A 7559-nucleotide genomic window follows, 5' to 3' on the forward strand; every position below is an offset into this window, starting at 1 on the left:
GTTAAATTTTGAAAATTTGTTTCATTGGCCAGATACTCATTGTCAGCCAACAGTGAATCGTGGCAGAAAAAATGAAAATGCTATTGCAGTTTTCGACAGAATCTAGGAGGAGGAAGTGATGTATAATATCTAGGCCCCCGGTACACAGCGCCAGTATCTGGGGTATTACATCTAATTCTGGACCCCATGTTTCCAGAGTTACTCGAACACATTTAAAAAACAGTCAAAAGGAGTCTACGCCATGCCACCCTGAACAAGCCCGACCCTGTCTGATCTCGGAAGCTAAGCAGGGGCGGGCCTGGTTAGTACTTGGATGGGAGACCACCTAGGAAGACCAGGTGCTATAGGCGTAAAAAATTAAAAAAAATAAGGGATTGTAAGCTGACGAGGTTCTTGCAATCTGTGAGGTCAACCAAGGGTTGCCTTGCCTTTAAAAAAAAAAAAAAGAAAGAACAGTAAAAAAGGTGATGAGACCAATAATCTTTAATGAGGAAGAGTGGAAGAAACACGAAGAGAGATGAGGTCCCATGGCGGTAAGCAAGGAGTGACATCAAAGAGCAGTCTTAATTCCGTGGACACAAAAACACCTGTGGTCACATTACAGGGGCCTGTTTGAGACATGGCAGGCCCAGAGGAAAAAGGATTTCTTATCCTGCTATCATAGAGAATTACTGGCTAGTCTTCCTAAAATGTAAAATTTTTTCGAAGATTCACCCATTTGATACAGATCCAGTGCCTAAGAATAAATAAAAATATAACTTACTTTAAAAGAGTAAATTATACTAAGGGACAACATGATAGAATTTTGGGGCGGGGGGGATGGGTTTGTTCTTTATAAAATTCATCGTTGGTAAATTATAAAATAAACTACTAGTCAAAAAAACTTTAAAAATCAAACGAAGCTAATTTTGTCCAAAGAGACCATCCAGGTTTATCCCATTCTGTACACTGGTTCCAGAAGCAATGAGAACTGAGGCATGGAAGCTTCTCGATGCTCTGCGGGTGGTCTGGAAGGGACCGAGAAAGAAAAGGCCCATTTAGATCTCTCCAGGTTCACTCCCAAAGTGGGTGCTGATTCTCACACTTACCCACAACCCTGAGACCAGAAATGGGGGGCTGGAGAAGAGAGGCCGCTTCTCCTCCCCTCCACGGCGAAGGACCAAATGGGAACACGAGCGGGGCCCGGAATACGCCAGGACGAGCCTCACTGTCCTCTCGCTTCTAAATTGTCTAACCTATCTAAACTGAAAGATAAAAGAAGCACACATTCAGCCTTTCTCTTTCTCCTCTTTCTCCTCATTTAACCATAAAAGTTAGTTAAGAATGAGTTACCAGGATCTTAGCCCGACCTGGAACTCTAAACATAAGATTGTTTATTTGCCTAGAAAAAAATAAATCTATTCATGCATTCATATAAGCTTAGATCTACATTTTCCATATGAAATCATTCTCATTTGATATCTTTGTCTTACACTGCATTTCGTCAAAGAAGAATAATAAAAATAAATTTATAAGTTTTCTAACTACTTGGTGTAGTTTAAAGACACTGAGAGCGTTCAATTATTAAGCCCACAGAAGGGATGTTTCATATGGGACATATGAATTCCAAATTGTAGACCTGACCAGAGCAACTCAGAATCCTAACACCATTGCTATTTGACGCATGAGTAGAAGCAGCTGCCTGCAGTTGAAGAGGCTTTTGTAAAAAAGAGCCTCATGCTTTATTGTGTCACCAAGACGAGAGATGCTGCTGAGCCTCCCACCCCAGATAGTCTGGCCCTCTGCCAGCTGTCAAGGAGCCTAGAACTCTCTCCTCCCGAAGAAGGTATCTGGAAGGCTCTTGCTTGTCTTGGCTCTACCACGCTCCCTGGACGCTGCAAGATAGAACTGTCTAGATATATGAAATCGGATACCTTCTTCTAAAAGATTAACGAGCAAAGCCCTTCGGGCTTTATAAACACTTCACCTCTGTCACCAGCAGAAACCCAAGCCTCGCAGTCAGCTATCATCACTTAAACTAGGCACATGCACTAATGTGACCCAATCTGCCTTCCACTCCGCCCTCCCACCGTCGTAGGGTGTGTTCTGTGGAACTCACAGTGTATCAACAGAAACTGCCTTTATTCCCCAACTCCTCCCTAAGCCTTCTCTTTTCTTCCATGCCCTATCTGAAATCTTATTATTCCATTAAAACATCTCTTCTCTTCCCCCATTGCCCTCTGGATTGGCAGCTGTCTTTTCTCACATACCCCATGTCACTTAGGGTCTGGAAATGGGGTACAGTCCTTCTATCTTCCCATTGCAGAGATAAGACTCTCAATTTTCCTCTCCACACCTGTTCCTCCCCAGGTTTCCTTGGCCCTAGAAATAACAGAAATATCAACCAGATTTTTCAAGTCAAAACTCTAGCACTTATCCTTGACATCCTTCTTCAATCATTGCAGCATTCAGTACATCAGAAAAACCTACCAATTCTATCTCAAAAACATATCCCAACTCTGTCCTGTTCTCTCCAACTGTACCATCATAATTATAATCCAAGCCACTTCAATTTTCTCCTAACTTCCTTCCCTCCACGCTCACCCTCGATGGTCCATCTCCCCACAGTAATAATTTACCTTTTAAATGGCTGTGATATTACTTTTCTCTGCTCCTTAAAATTTATCAAGAGTTTTATTCCTTGCCTCACTTTGCAAATCCCTGCATGACCTGGGCCTGACTAACCCTCTGTCCAAATCCTGTACCACTTCCAGCCTTGTCCACTGTACGGGGTTGAATTATGTCCACCACCTCACCCCCCCCCCCAAAAAATATGTTGAATCTCTATCTGTCCCTCCTATACCTGTAAGTGTGAATTTATTTTAAAATAGGATATTTGCAGATGTAACCAAGTTAAGATGCTATCATGACAGTATGCCAAGGACTGATCTCCTTATAAAAAAAAAAAAAAAGGAAGAAGCCACATGAAGACAGGGAGAACACCACGTGAACATGAAGGCAGAGACTGCAGGTCTAAATCCACTAGCCAAGGAACACCAAGGATTTCCAGTGACCACCAGAAGCTAGAAAGAGGCAAGGAAGGACCTTTCCCCAGAGCCATCAGAGGGAGCACGGCCCTGCTGATGGCTCGGTTTTAGACCTCCGGCCTCCAGAACTGTGAGGCAATAAATTCTTGTTGTTTCAGGCTCCCCAGTTTGCAGTAATTTGTTACAGAAGCCCTAGGAAACTGATATACCCAATATGTTCAAGTCACACTGACTTGTTTGGGTTTTGTAAACACACCAAGCTCACTCCTGGTCTAGGGGCTCTGTTCTAAATTTTCTCTTCGCCCAGAATGTTCTTCTGCCTAACTTTCTATCTTCATGACAGCTGCTACTCATCATTCAGCTCTCAGCTTAAATATCACCTCCTCTGTTTACCAAGCCCTCAACCTACAAGAGGTTTTTATTACATCACTTTCTCCGACATCAACCTGTTTGAGTTCCCCGCCTAACTTGCAGCTGTTTGATTTTTTACATGGTTGTAATGTCATGTGGGTCTCCCCACAATAAGTAACTCTATGAAAACAGTGACCTTACCTGTCTTATTCATTGCTACATCCCAAGTGCCTACACAGTGCTTTGTATCTAGTAGGTAGGGTGACCGACCAGTCCCTGTTTGCCCAGGACTGTCCTGGCTCTAAACCTCAAGACTCGAGGATGCCCCTCCATGCTGGAAAAACTAGGATGATTGATTGCCCAATTAGAAGACACTGTCAATCCAATTAATTACCAATGCATACTGGAAACTGAATGAATGAATGAGCCTTTTAAAAAAATTGAGTTCTTACTCTCTGTAATCTAACATGATGTAGTTGAACATTTCAGTCACAAGATGGCACTAGACTACTAGATTTATTAACATACCAACTTCAGGTCAATTCGATGTGCAAAAACTTCACATTCTAAAGTATTAAAGCATCCAGTTGTTTTTCATAGTACTATTAGTCTCCTTTAAGATTGAAGTATAGAACTATATACCTTTGAAGAAGTTTTAATTCCTATGTATCTTTTTGATATCATTAAACTCTTCCATGTAGAAAAAATCAGATGAATTTATAACTAATATGACCAATTTGCATTTTAAATTTTATTTCTAAAGCTTTTGTCGCACTAACATGAAAAATCTGTTTGCACAGAAAAATCGTGACTACAATAACTTCTAGTATCCAAGGATTTAAAATATAGCAAAAACTTATACATTCCCCACAGTGACCACCTAAAGATATTAATCACTGCAGAAAAAAACAATTTGGCAAGGAAAAAACTCAGAAATGTTCCAAGAGCAAGCTTTCCTTGAGTTTACAGGTCATCGATAAGAGACAATCTCAACACAGTTTCATTTTCTAGCAGAAACTTTAGCAGTAAAGTCACCAACCGCCAAAAGAGTTCACCTCAAGGCTTCTCTTCTGTAATAGAGATTTAACTGCTCTGACTTTTTTCAGAAATTAAAATTTGCTCCAGGGAACACTTTCTAAAACAGAGGTCATAATTTAAGGAAATTTCATCCTTTCTTATCCCCAGAGATCAGGGTAGTTCAATCTGATCTTGGCAAGACACAATACTATATTTGTAAACGTGAACACGCATCCAGGCAATATTTATATGAGATTTATAAAGAATGTATGTGTGTAGCTATAGTAAGAGATGAGCTGATGGGATACCATGCCCAAATCGTCATGGCAGTGGCCTCTGGGGAGAAATTAAGGGAAATAGGACCGGACAGGGACTCAAAGGGACTTCAACTTAATCAGTATTGCTTATTTTACAAAAGAAATGACAAAAGTTTGATAATTTCCTTGTGTGCTGATGTCTGTTATATTACGTCTTATTGTCTTCTTTCTTTTTCACTTTTCCAATTAAAAGAAGAAGAAAAAAAATAGATGTGCTGTTCCTAAGGTTCGTTTGACTTTCCTGCAACAAGTCTGTCAAATCAAAGAAAGTAATAGAATATGTTCAAGATGAAACAGCCTTTAGCCTATTAGTCTGAAACTTTCATGAAGGCATAAAAAGCTGGGATGGGTTATTCTGATTAGATGTTTTAGTGAGCCAGTGGATAGGAGGGTTTCTTTCTTTTTATACTCGTTATTAGAAAAGAGTGTCTTGTCAAATGCAGTTCTGATGAGAGCATTTTACAGATAATAGCACCAAACTCTAAAGAGATGGAGTTTCTCTGAAAAATCTGGAGCTTTTTCTCTGCTTCCAGTATTTTTCAAGAGACTTTCAATAGCTTTGAAATAGCTACTTTGAGGGTGAAAAAAAATTAAATGTATCTTTATATAGTGAGTTTTCTTCCTAATATTCTTCAATATGTTTACCTCATTCGGTTTGGATCAATTCAGTCTCCATGAAAATTTGCTGTCTTATCAGCGAGGCACAAATCCAATCCACAATCTTAATTTCCATTCAGGAAGCTAAAGCATACACAGAGGTAAATAAAATAAAGAAACATTACATTTATCCAACATCTGATGAAAGGTAAACAGGGATGAATAGATGAAGCTTCCATATATTTAAAATTTATTACAGATATACCATAACTTCATATTTTGAACACTTCAAATAAAACGTTTTCTAAAATTCATTTTATACTGTACTCTTTTTTTATAGTACAAAATCCACTTTAACCTTTTCTTTTCTTAGCATTCTAAAATGCTAGTTGTTTTCCTGAGTGATTTTCAGGCTGCCCTAAATGCAGTTTTCTTGCTTGTTTGGGATCTTATCTGAACAGAGGCAAAAGTACCGATTTGTTGTTCATTTAAGGGATGCATTTTTGTATACTCGTTTGTTTTTCCGACGTGTTTTTGAATAGTCGGTGACTAAGAGACATGAAGAAGATGCATAACAATTAAGATAGGGACATACATAGACAGGTCAGGGTGCAGAAAATAAAGAATCTATGGAATTCTCTACCAATACCTGCAATTAATTAAATCCTCTCTCTTTCGGGGTCAAAAAAGATACCCTTCAAAACTATCATTTTCTAAAATATGTGGTAAAGAGTCATGTAGTACATAGGTCTTGCTTTTTATTTCAGAGAGGCAGTGTGTACAGTGGTTAGGAGCACAGACTCAGCCAGTTCGACTAAGTTCTGTAGAATTTGGGGCAATTTACTTGAATTCCCATGCCTCTACTTCCTCATCTATGAAACAGATAATAACAGTACCAACCTCCTACAGTTTTCAAGAAGAAAAGCATGAATCAAGGCAAAGCACTTAAAACTGTGTCTGACACATAGAAAGTACAATTATTATGTAAGCTAATAGAGAGGATTTAATTATGTAGTCAAAAACGTTAAGGCAACATTTTTTTTTTTTTTTTTTGGTTCATATTCCTTCATGGAATATATGTCATTTTCTGCATGATTCTGAGAATACGTCTCTGGGTGTGTAACTCTGCTCAGGGCTAGCTCGGCAACTCACAACCCACACAACCCTTTTCCCTGCCTCAGACTTGTAAAGGGAATGCATCTATAAATCTCCATCTATAGAAAGAAGAGAAAAAGAGTTTCTCCCTTCTATACAAAACTCCGCTTCCTTCAGTCCCATTTTCTCTCAGGAAGTAAATCATCAGGTCCAGAGTTCCTTTCCTCCCTCCAGGATCTCTCTCTTCCTTAGCAAACGGCAGCAAGATTCTTGCTGCACAACCTCCTACCTCTGACAGGCAAGTCATTCAAGCTTCCTTTGTCTTGCTTTTAAATTTTTTTCAAATGAGGACATGATAGTGGCCAGATACAGGGACTAGGCAAGATCAAAAGATGTTCGTAAAAGCATGTTATCATCTAGGGGGCGTTTTGTAGTCACAGCATGAAATAACTCCCTTGAGGACCAGTCACAAAGTAGCTGAGTTTATTTTCCCAGTGGAAAAACTGAGCACCGGGCACATTAAGTTACCCCATAAAAGTTCCAAAGTTTGAAAGGTTAAATAAAGGTACACACATGAATGCAATAATCAGTTAGTCACAGAAAAAGTCACCAAGAAGTAAAATAAGAAACATGCATCTTCCCCAGAGGGCTCACATTACATGCAGGAGTGACAATTAAGAGGTATATAATTACCATACAGAATCGTAGGTATTTTAATTAAGGACAATGGAGAAAGTGCTGAGGCACCATCCATTGTCTCAAAGGGCCTTGAAGAAGACTTCAAAGAGAGGGCTCGTAGGGGCTAACCATGTGGAGAGTAGAGACCCAAAGGAGAGTCCATCCACACAGGACATCTGTGGAAATAAATAACGGATGAGACTACTACAATGAGACTCAAACAGAAGGATAAAGCGAAGACTTCGTTCTGCAGGTGAGAGTCTGGGGAACCTTCACAGGATTGAATACGGGGAACCATGATGAGTATTGTATGAGAAGACAACCCCAGACATGGTGTAGATGATGTACTGGTGTGAGAAAATCAAGGAGGCAGGGGAAGGTATCAATACAGAAGCTGTTCCCAAGTGTCCATCAACTGGTGAAGGGATAAGCAAGTGACAAGTGTGGTTCATCCATACAATGGAATATCACTGGGCCG

General features: G+C 39.8%; 1 pseudogene; it reads left to right on the forward strand.

Moving 5' to 3' along the window:
- Window positions 1–232: 232 nt before the first annotated feature.
- Window positions 233–350, forward strand: LOC111740375 (annotated as a pseudogene).
- Window positions 351–7559: the final 7209 nt, after the last annotated feature.

The sequence above is a fragment of the Pteropus vampyrus genome, unplaced genomic scaffold (assembly GCF_000151845.1).
Source record: "Pteropus vampyrus isolate Shadow unplaced genomic scaffold, Pvam_2.0 Scaffold62, whole genome shotgun sequence".
Classification (NCBI taxonomy): domain Eukaryota; kingdom Metazoa; phylum Chordata; class Mammalia; order Chiroptera; family Pteropodidae; genus Pteropus; species Pteropus vampyrus.